Genomic DNA, 11768 nt, shown 5'->3' on the forward strand with positions numbered 1-11768 from the left:
CTCTGAAAAAATCAATTTTTTTTTCAAAAATCCTACGTTCAAGAACTAGTTTAACTCGTATGCTAGCAGGAATTATTTTGATTTTTGATTTTTGATGTATTTACTTCTAGAAATATTGCCCAATCTTGGAAATTAAGTTTTTCTTCAAAAAGGTCGTCTCCGAAAATCAGGTTCCGGTGGCTGAATTTTTAAAATTTTTAAATGAAAATATTAAAAATATAGTTTAAACGTTGTACTTTTACATGCGTAAGAGCTTGAGATAAATAATTTTTTATCATGTTGAAAAAAACTCAGAAAAAACATAGGGTAAGTGTGCCAAATTCCGGCCAGCTTGCAATTTCGGCCACCTTTTTTGTTACTCGAATTTTCATGAACTTTTAGATTCTACGTACTCTAGAGATTATACAATGCAAATGAATAACAAAAAAAGTAGCTTCGACGAACGAATGACGTGAAAAAGATATTAAAAGAATTCATGAAGGGCAAGGAACTATGAGAATGAAAGTGGCCGAAATAGGGCACCAAAGCTATGTCTATATTTTTATTCATTTTAAAATGTATTAAAAATGATTTTAGAGTAAATAAAGACGGTAAACTCTTTACAAGGTTCCAAGCAATACTCTTACAAAAGAAAGAATAAAAAAAATCAACTTGTATTTAAAATATTACATTTCAAACTTGAGACTTTGACGCTTGCATGCAACTATGCCGAAATTTGGCACACTTACCCTAATGCTTTTCTTTAAGTCTTTTTGATCTACGTAACCCCTTAAGGCATTATTTCCAAAACTCAGAAAATTATCATGAGATTTTGTGGGCTAGTGTACTCATTAGTGTAGACTTTATTAAAATAAGTCGATTAGTGTTTTTGTTACATTTGTTTAGATAAACAACGAATGATCCATCGCATCTTAAACTAGCAGGATCCCCCTTATTCCCTGGTATGAGTCTTCATTTGTAAAATATACTTTTAAAGAGTATATATTAACTTTATGAAAGACGTCTCTCTGAGATTTGGAGATTTGTTTTGCTGCTTTTCTCGCATTGTTTAAGGAGATTCTTCTAACGGAGAACTGTAATTGACTTATTGAAATACAAGTATTTACTTTCAAGACGGAACGTTCAAAATGCTATTAGAGGTCTAAATATTTTAATTAACTATCCGTAATGTTACAGAAAATGGCTTTTAGATTGAAGTGGTTTATCAATTAATTTTGCCAAGAAATATTTTCTAGATTTTTTGCCTCTTCAGGGTTGATATAAAGTCTTGGAAAGTAATATCCTCTCCCTAAAATGGCCTTACGTATCTATAAATCACGACTTCACCCTATGCGAAAATAATCTATTCAGGATTTATCAAATTTCTCTCATAATTATCTCAAAAATCGCAGGTGAGTAAATAAATTATCTTGTTTTTGTTTCCCTTTCGCTATTTAGAGAAGATTCTTTGAAATATTTATTTTGTTATTTTTGTTATCAAGATTGATATATATTTTGCGATATAAATAACAACACTGGTGATAAGATGTTTCCTCGTTAAATAAGAAGCGTCATCTCCTGGTTTCAGCAGGAAAAACCCTCCCGCTCGAAGGTTTATCCGAGGGTTCCACGATGTTATCGAAGGGGGGCGCCAGCTGAAAACGATGGTGGCGCATGCCCGGACCGAAAGGGAACCCCTCACGTTCTGTGCCGGAAAGCAGCCGAATGGTAAAAAGTTTTTCCATCGCTCTCTCGTCCCTCTCTTTAATGTTACATACGAAAAAACATATCGAAGCGACGTGAACTCCAAAGTGAGCTCCATCGTTTGAAATCAAATACATATCATTAATTGGCTAGTTAAGTGCATAAAAAACTAAATGTTAGATCGAGCATATCATTAGACAAGTATCAAAAGTGCAATTCGTTTTTAGGAGCATTTACTAATTCTCCCAAAACTAAAAGAAAAATTCACCGAGTGCTTGAGAGGTTTTTCAAGGGAGGCAAAACCCCCTTCTGAGTGTGTGACAAGTTTTTCATTATTTTTTTTTCCTATTGCGACTTTTCCTGTGTTTTTGGACACCTTATTTCTTCCTTCGTTCTCTCTCTCTCCCACTTGGACAGTGTTTTCTCGGATTTTGGAACTCTAGAAAGACTTTTTTGAAGTGTTTTGAAGACTTTAATTGAGGAGAAAATAGCCTCAAACATCAGAATTGGGTTGTTTTGCCAACCCCACCTCCAGACGCCACATTTGCCCTTTAACCTCTTAACCAACAGCAAACCCCGGGCGGACGAGGTTAGGGCTAGGAGGCCCCTCTCTGGCCAAAGGGAGAGAGAGGAGGAGGACACTGAATATGAATCGGGTGTAAGACAAATTATGGATGAATTTTTCCTGGCTTCATCCACTCGGACTCACGTCAGGTCTTCAGCATCCAGCCACATTGGGACATTCTCCCACGACTTCTGGGTACATTGCTAGAGATACACTGGAATCAACTCTTGGGCAGACCTCTGCAGCGGCTCCGTTCAGGAAGCCAACAACGGAAGAAGTTGGTGAGTTTAGTCATAGGCTCAATGTTTGAATTTTAAATGCTAACGAGTATTTCCGAAGTTTAACGAATTTCGGAACTATTGATCACACGCTTGAATTTTATTTGCCCAAGTAAACAAAATTTGTTGGATTCGCAGCATTGCAACTTCGACCAAAGAAATTTATCAGTCTTCTTAAAAAGTTTCCCTGAAAGTTTATCAATTGCAATGGGAAAGGTTGTACAAGAACCAATACGGTGTAATGTCGTATTTATGGAGATACTGAATAACTTTATATTTTATTTTGTTCTCAAAATATTGTTTATATGATTATATTTGTATTTTCTTTATTTTTCAATTATATGATCTTTATACATTTTTAATGTATTACATGCCCAAGTAGCAAAAACCAGTTCTAATGAAGTAAATTTTAGTAAGTCTGACGTATTGATTTAGTCAGATCTGGAACCTTTGAACGTCGCATTTTGTAAGATTTTGAAGCTTCTGGTTCCTTAATGAATATGGTCCATGACAATATATTGCTGATGAACACGTCAAAATGTAATAAAACAAGAAATAAACAATAAACGTAATCTAAGATGAAATATTGCTTTATGTAGAATAATAATAATAAAAAAAACAGTAAATAATGTTCTCAATTAAATGTATCACTTTTTGTTAGTCCTGAAGCACGTTACTATTAGTGGTCACCGCGACGTCAGCGTTTCGACACTAACCCTACTTACATTTTGAGAACTGTCAAAGTAGTAAACGGTCAAGCAGCGTCTCTAATATTGTAACTGGGCTTTTGCCCTGAAAGATTCTTAAGGAGACCAAGCCTTACCGCGCCCAATTGCCCGGCAGCGACCGAGCTCTGTGCCCCTAGGGAATCTAGGGAAATTTCTACATAGAGGTGGGTAAAATTCAGAAGTCTTTCCTGTAGATTTAATTGGGAAAAATCCCCCATTTTTTACTACATTTGAACCAAATTGTTCAGGAAAATTTGGAAAATTTTGAGATGTACGTGGGGATAATTCATCAAACTTTGCCGCGGGCATATCCGTGAAACAAATCCCCGAGTTTTCCAAGAATATTCCGATGATTTTTTTAGAAAATCTATGGGAAATTTCCCTAGAAAAACGGGAAGAAGTTCATCAACCTCTCCTAGAAATATCCCTTGGAAAAACTTACGAGTTTTCCGGTTGTCTTTTTGAGATTTCTCCAGAAAATCGTTAGGAAATTTCCTGGGAAAAGCGGGAAAAATTCAACGACTCTCCCCGGCTATATCACTGCAAAATATCTCAGAGTTTTCCGGAAATATTAAAGATTACTTGCGAAGATCTGTGTGTAATGCTACCCCCAGAACGGGGACTGTATACCTAGAGATCGTGCGTAACACTCCTTTGCAGCTTTTCATTAATTGTGACCTCCTAAATTCACCCAGGTACGAGGTGACGTTTTTTATTTTTTCCTAGGGAATTTCGAAAAAAAAAACCATTGGAATATTTTTATTCTTATGAATTGGGCAGAAGGAAAAATATGGAAAAATTCAATTCCTTTCCTAAGAGATCAAATGTGTTCAGAATGGTTAATTAATTTGCTCGAAATAACAAATGTATGGCAAGAAAATTGAAAAAAATCGTATTTTGGAAATAAGAACAATTAGGGCCCATTTCCTATTCCTAATTCATTTAAGCCCGCCCTGATTTTTTGATAATTAGGATCCAAGAGGTTCAAGCTATTAAATTACATTTATTAATTTCTATTTTACAAAATTTATTCTTAAAGTCTTAAAACGTACCTGAATTAAATTAAATTAATCTCTTTTTCTTTTGTAAAAAGCTTTAACGGTTTAGACTATTTTGAAATATTGTAAGGGCCTTGACAGACATGAGGATTAGCCGAGAGACGGCTTAGCGTAATTATATTAGAAATAATGGTTAAACTACATTTCCATTATTTTCCACTGAGCCGTGTCCCGGCTTAAGTCGTAAGTGTGTCTAGGGCATAAGAGTTCTGATCTCATGGTCAGACCTGAGCTAGGGCAATTTTGTCAATTAGATTAAGGGTAACAGTTTAATATGAAGCTATCCTCATATTGTAATTGTACACAATGGCCTTACATAGGCCAAGTACACTAAAGAAGTAATCAATCAATCAATTCTCCCTCAAAAAAAATGTTCCCTAGTCAAAACGACTTTATTTTTAGCTTTGATCAGCAATCAATACCATCACCGAATCATTTGGATGTACTTAAAAATGTAAGGATTCTCTTTTGGCAAGGATAATTGAGCATTCTGCTTCTTGAATAATAAAAACACTAAGCATTTGCTACTGAGCAAAGTTTGCAAATGTTAGTTGAAGCTTTATTACCCTAAATTCAATTAACTCAATTAACTTAACTTCTTCTGTACTAACTTAAGTATGTGTTAATTGATAATTTAATTGATAGTTTATTCCCTTAGAATTGTCGAATAATTTCCTTAATTGTAAGCAGTATCGGTTATAGTATTCTTAATCCGTTTTCTTCATTACCCTTTGAGGCTTTTCCTTGGGCTTTTCTTTGGTGCCCTGTTTTACGTAGGCAAGTGTTTGATACACGTGTAACTCCAGAGGATGTGCCCTTTCACATACTTCTAATTTATTTAACATCACCACAATTATTTTTATAAAGCAAATAGAAGAATTTTCCAACTAATGTCCATTTGGTTTCTATATCAAGCTTTCAACCCAAAGCTTCTTTTTGTGAATTTAAAGCTATCAATATGAAAATAATTGTTGGAAAATTCACTGGTGTAATATTTAAAAAAAAAACACACACACACTGATGCATTTTGGGTGGAAAATAGAATTTTCCTAAATATTAAATTTCCCTGTTGGCAAAGTGTTTTAATTATTCAGACATTTTTGTTTGACGGAAAGTTACGGGGGCGCCGGCCTGAAGGAGACATTCAAAAAAATTGTGGGTGGGCCTCTCTGTGAGGAAGGTAAATTGACATATTTACCTTCCTATTTTCCTAGGCTATGTGTGAACTTTCTCCCTGGGCAGAAACAAAAAAAAAAAGACCAAATGTAGGCGACAACGATGACGGGGGAAAAGCTGAAGATGAGACCCGAGAAAATTGGACAATGAGGTTGAGGATGAAACGCATAGTTATTTAGGTGAATAAACAATAAGCGAGTGTCGCTTATAATCATCCAAAAATATTATCTTGGGTCGACAGGCGTAGGAAAAAAAAGACTCTCAGCTTTTCATGCTTTTTCCCCAAATTCGGTGCCTTCCTTCAGGCCAGGAGACCTTTGTCAGCAAATAGCGTAGCAAATAATTCAATTTTTTTCCTCTTTTTGTTAGGAAAAATAATGTTAGACTTTTACGAATTTGGAAAAATAAATTAGCAAATAGAGTCAAAGACACTTGTGCATTTTTCTTTGCAAAAGCTCTAAATCAGAGGTGTGCAAAAACCGTTTAAAACCGAACAAACGTCAAATGAAACGTATAGGTCAATGGTCAAAACACTAGCTGAACAAACTTATTTTGACGTTTATTCGGTTTCAACGGTTCTTGCACACCTCTGCTCTAAATAATATGCAAGAGGAAAAGCAATAAAAGAATGTTAAAAATAATTCTTTAATTAAAAAAATAATAATGGTTGTACTACAGAAAAGAAATTAATAAAACTTTTCTCCTAGAAAGTCATTATAAGGACTGGAACGTTTTCAATACAATTCGAACTTCATAGTAATGGAATAAATCCGATCCGGGTTATAATTCGTGTTCATATTGACATAGATTTTATTGAGTTCATGTTAAAAGTTTATTTTTAAAAAATTAAATCAAATTACTGACAGTAAAAAACAGTCCATTAGATGGAATATTATTAGCTAATGTGCAAATAAATCATTTGAAGGCTTTTCTCTCAATCATACATATTTAATTCGCGTAATTGGAAATCATGGAGCAAATTTTTGCATAGGGTGGAATGGGGTAATTTGGAACTGGACCTAATACCCTGGAAAACAGATAACAGATTTTGGCCTTTGGTAATATGAATTAATAGCTAATATTAACTCAAACATTTCCTGAACAATCAGGTCAGATTTATCAAAGAAATATGGGAAAAACGAAGTGTTCAAATCCAGATTATGTGTGAATTTTGAAAGACTTTCCCTACCAGCCGTAATGTAAAAGAGTGATTCCGGTTAGAATCTTAAAAGCTAAAATATGGAAAGTCGAAATTCAGAAAGCCAAATTTCAAAAAACCAAAATTCCGAATAGGTCGAAATCACAAAAAGTTAAGATTCGGTTAATTATTAGTTTTGTTTTTGTTAGGACAAACTGAAATATTCCGCATTTTAAAAAATTCTATTAGTTTTATATTAGTTAAGGGGTCACGTGGGTCAAAAATATTGGAAAACATCATATTTTCTCTAATTTTTTTCGACATATTATTTTTTTATCTTTATTTAAGTTTTCAAGTAAATAAAACTTAATAATAAATAAAAACAAATAAATTTAAACAATATTTTCTGAAATTTTCATATAGAAATCTTAAAAATTTATCAGTTGGGAGCTGATTTTCGAAGAGTTTTTTCGAAAATGCAGCCTTTTTTGTGGAAAAGATTCCTCAGAATAGGTATATTCATCTGACATCAGAAATCTAATATTTCCTATTAACTGATGAGTTAAAGTCTTACTTAAATGGTACATTTTTTATAAAATTAAACTTGGTTTTGGTTCTCAGCAAAATTTTATACAAAATAAACAAGTTTAAGTTCGAGTTTAACTCATCACCTAAACGGAAATATCAATTTTTTGAGGTCAGATGAATATACCTAGGTACTCTGAAAAATCTTGTCCACCAAAAAGTATGTTTTTTTTTTCAAAAACCAACTTGAAAAATCAGGTCCCAAAGGCTAAATTTTAAAAATTTTGAAATAAAAATTTCAGAAAATATAGTTAAAATAATATTGTGCTTTCATAAACTTAAGAGGTCGAATTAAAGATTTTTTTTTAAGAAGCACACAGATTTTAATAGATTTTTTTTAGGGCTCCTTCCTCAGGTCTAAAATGTATAACATTTAACCAGACACTTACTAACCGAGCATCGAAAACTAATTTTTCTATTTTGGAGAAAAACATGTAAAAAAAATGCTATTTTTTTTAAATTTGCGAGACCTACGTAGCCCCTTAATTAAGATAATTCTTAATTTGGTCCATTCGTGATTTTGTTTTTTTTTTAATTTGCCTATTTAGGATTTTGGGGTTTGGCATTCGGTATTTTGACTTTCAGGATTTTGTCTGCCACCTATCAAAATGACAAGTTAACGATCTCAATTAGATTTTGAAAGTTTTAACCATTTTAACCAGTATACTTTAACCATTTTCGATTATTGAATAACTCCGGATTTTAAAGATAAAATTTACTTGCAGAAATATTGGGTTATTTATCACAAAATACTGGTTTTATGAAGAGGACTATCATCATTAATTTTTACTTATTTATATTTTACATTTTATTTAACATTTTCTTTTTTGTGAAGAAACTTTAATATGTAACTTCTGTAGTTCTATATAGCTTTAAGGATCTCGTTCATTAGCTCGATAGCTTCTTAAATCATTGTGATCGCTTAGTCTAGTCCAGGGTAATCCGAAGATACTTCTGGGGATTAATAATACACAGGTAATTTATATTATGTTCCTAATTGAATCCACTCACTACTACCAAGGCAATTATGTTCAATGTGTGATAGTTTGGGGTTATGTGGGTCAAGGAAATTAAAAAAAATACCGTATGTTTTCTGTATTCTTTTTTTTTAATATGGTAAAAAATAGTACGTATTTTAAGCCAAACAAAAACTACGTTTGGGTAAGAAGACCTCTTCAATATGGACATGTTTCTAGTGCGTAGAGGCCATTAGAGTACATTCAATTGAAATAAAAAAGCATATAACTTTTAAGTAGCCTATTTTGTTTTTTCTCGATCAAAACTTACTTTACAAGACGAAATGTGGTGTAAAATTCGCCAAAAATGGTAATATTTTACATAAAATGCTCCCAAAAATCCAGATTTAATTTTTTTTTCAAAAATTCTTCTTTCATATAGGGGAAAGTACTCTCCCATCGAACGTTCATGCCTTCGAATAATGTGAATTTCTTTTACTTTACCTAAGAGATTTCCAGATGATCGTCCCATAATTATCAATAATTGAGAATAAGTTAGCTAATATTTAATAGAAATGTTTAAATCTCTTAGGAAAACTTAAAGAAAATTCACATTATTCGGAGGCATGAACGTTCGAAGGGAGAGTACTTTCCCCTACGATTTTAACTCATGTACTGACAGGAAATAATGTGCTTTTCTGATTTATGATTATCCTATTCTGAGTAATCGCGCGTACTACAAAGTAATATTTATCAAAAAGATTTCCGCACTGAGAAAAAACGGGGGTGCGATTAACTTTTTTTGCTCATAATTTTAACACTTTTTACGTGTAAAAAATATCACAATTTTTTAATGTTAATTTTCCACCTTTCTAAGGGTTACATTAACATGAAAAAGGGTAACTTTAACCCTTAATACTCTTAAAAAGCATAATATTGCACTGATTTCGGATCAATACTGCACAGTAAACTAAACATTTCCGGATTGTTATTTTTACTTTTTCGGATTTCTCTCAGTGCGTAAATTACCTACGGTAATTTTCAAAAATATTAAACTACTATTTTTTCAAAAGCTTAAATTAAGAAAAAGTCTTATCATTTCATTTACTACATTTGACTCTTGAAAAGTGAATAGAGGTAACAATTGTCCACTGCCGTCTTAGCGTTGGTAAGCAACCTCCAGAGCAAAACTGCGGGAAAGCTCTTTCGCAGGTTGTATATGCCAGGAGCAACACATTAAGTATGCAGGGTACACAATACAATAATTGCGCAATATTATTTTAAGAAAATATTATTATTTTTCTGTTTCGTCTTAACCCCTTAAAACGGGTCATAGCCCCCCCCCTGAGTACCTCTAGCTAAATTCTGTTCATTTAAGTCTATTATTTGCTTTTAGAAAATAATTCATATTTAAGTATTTAAGCTCTGTTATTATTGGAAATGAACGTAAATGATGTATTTTAAAGGACTTACATGTATTGAAATAATGGATCAATTTTATATAGCATAATTTATTAAAAAAAAGCTTCTGCAATTATCATGTAATGAGATTTAAATATTCAAGCTAAAATTTAGCGTAAAATAAAAGCTTCCAAATGTGATATGAAAAAATAATCCTGCTTTGTATTTAATAATCTATATTTCATTTATTACACTGTTATTTCAGCAAATAATTTTTGTTTTAAGCTTTTGTTTGTTATTCAAAGACTGAAATATTTAACCTTTGTGGAAATAGTCACTTAATTAATTACAAATAAACTAATTTAATGATCGGTAATTAATTGGCATATCAGATAATCAGTAACTTCTATCCCTTACCACTTGCCCTCAAATGAATGATGCAAACTTCAAGATATGCTACAAAAGTATAACAAAGTATTTAAACTCGCAGCAGAGGTTCAATTTCTCATAGAAATAATTAACTAATTTAAATTTTTCCCTCTTGTAATAGATTTTTATTGATTTTACAATGTTTAACAATTTATTTACACGCAATTTTACTTAAATTAGCTCTTAGCGAGAAAAAGAAGTATTTTTCTTCCCCTATATAAGTACTCCCCAAATAAAGAATCTCCAAATGAGAATATAATTCACAGAAATATTTCCATTTAAGGCACCGAGAGCACGCCAGTTAGAAATTTAGAAATAGCCCGGTCGTTTCTTCTCACATGTTATCAAATATTCAAATTTCTTGGGGCGGAAAAGGCGACTGGAGTGGTCCGGGGCAGGGTGGATATATATCACAGAGGTCATTGAATGGCTCTAGGGGTTGTTTCGAGGTCATTCTGCGTGGAGCAATTAGTGATTTAGGCCACCAGCTGACTCAGAGGTGGTGCGGGAGAAAATGTCGAGAGAGAGGATATGAGTCTCTGGGGGAAGGTTTTTCGTGATGGATTCGATGGCGACTCTTTTGTCTCCAATAACCATTCCTCTGGGGAGCCCTTTGTGTCCCCTTTTTTACGTATGGATTCCTTCAGACACGCTCTTTTGGCTGCGTTCGTGTGAAAATTAATGAATCATCCTCCGAGTTATGTGGATCGATGGAAAGCCTCGTGAGCGGCGCCATAAGTCGCCCTCCAGGTGTCACAGAGGTCATGGGGGTAGCACGTGCATAATTTAGGACCTCTAGTGGATAATTGAAACAAGGGAAAGATAATATGGTTAAAACCCTGTACACCACCCACAAGAATTCCACGTACAACCCTTTATTGATCAATGTTATTTATGCAAAAAGAGAAGGCAAAGCAACCAAGTTTGGTGGAATACTCGAATTCATGAGATAGAGTTCTACTACCGGATTTTGAGTACATTACCGATTTTTCTCTTAATCTTGAGAAATTTATATAAAAATTTATTAATGGGGTAAAGAGTTATAGCTAAAAAAGACTGATTTTGCTACTGCCTACAGGGAGTTCCGGCTTAAGTGAAAACGGATTGAAAGAATTTGATATGAATTACCTACTAGGGGAAGAGCTCATAATTTTGGATAGTTCCTAAATTTGGACACTTAGAGGGTAAAATTGTACACTAAAAACAAATTGATTAAAATTATGGATTTTATTCCAATATTTTTCATTTTTGGATTTTCCAGTTTAAATAGGTTAAACTTTGATCTTAAAAATCTCGATTCTGATTTTTTTTTTCAGTTATAGATATTCATGTATGGAATATTCACCTGTGCTACCTCCTAAAATCATTTCAAAAAATAAAATAAATTTTCAGAGTAGTTTTCGAGATAAACTGAAAGTGCACAAGTATTGTGAATGAAGGAGAGGGAGGTCAGAGGGAAAATCGTAGGAAAGTGTCTTGGGATAATTATCTCGTTCAGTAATCTTCCCGACTTGAGAGCTCTTTCCGTTTATGGTATTTTTTCTGTACCGATTCGAAGGTATATCAGAGAAAATTTATCTAAAAATCCGTTGGAAGTTTGAATATTTAAACCGAAGAGTTACACAAAAATGAGCCAGTTCATAAAAAGGTCATATGTTTTAATGAAATTCCAATTTAAACGTTCTGCAATCCTGAAATTCCACAATAAAAGAAATCGTTGCAGTCGTTTTCGAAATAAACCAAAAAACTTGGTTTTGGAGAGGTGGATAAT

This window comes from Phlebotomus papatasi, chromosome 1 (genome assembly GCF_024763615.1).
Source record: "Phlebotomus papatasi isolate M1 chromosome 1, Ppap_2.1, whole genome shotgun sequence".
NCBI lineage: Eukaryota > Metazoa > Arthropoda > Insecta > Diptera > Psychodidae > Phlebotomus > Phlebotomus papatasi.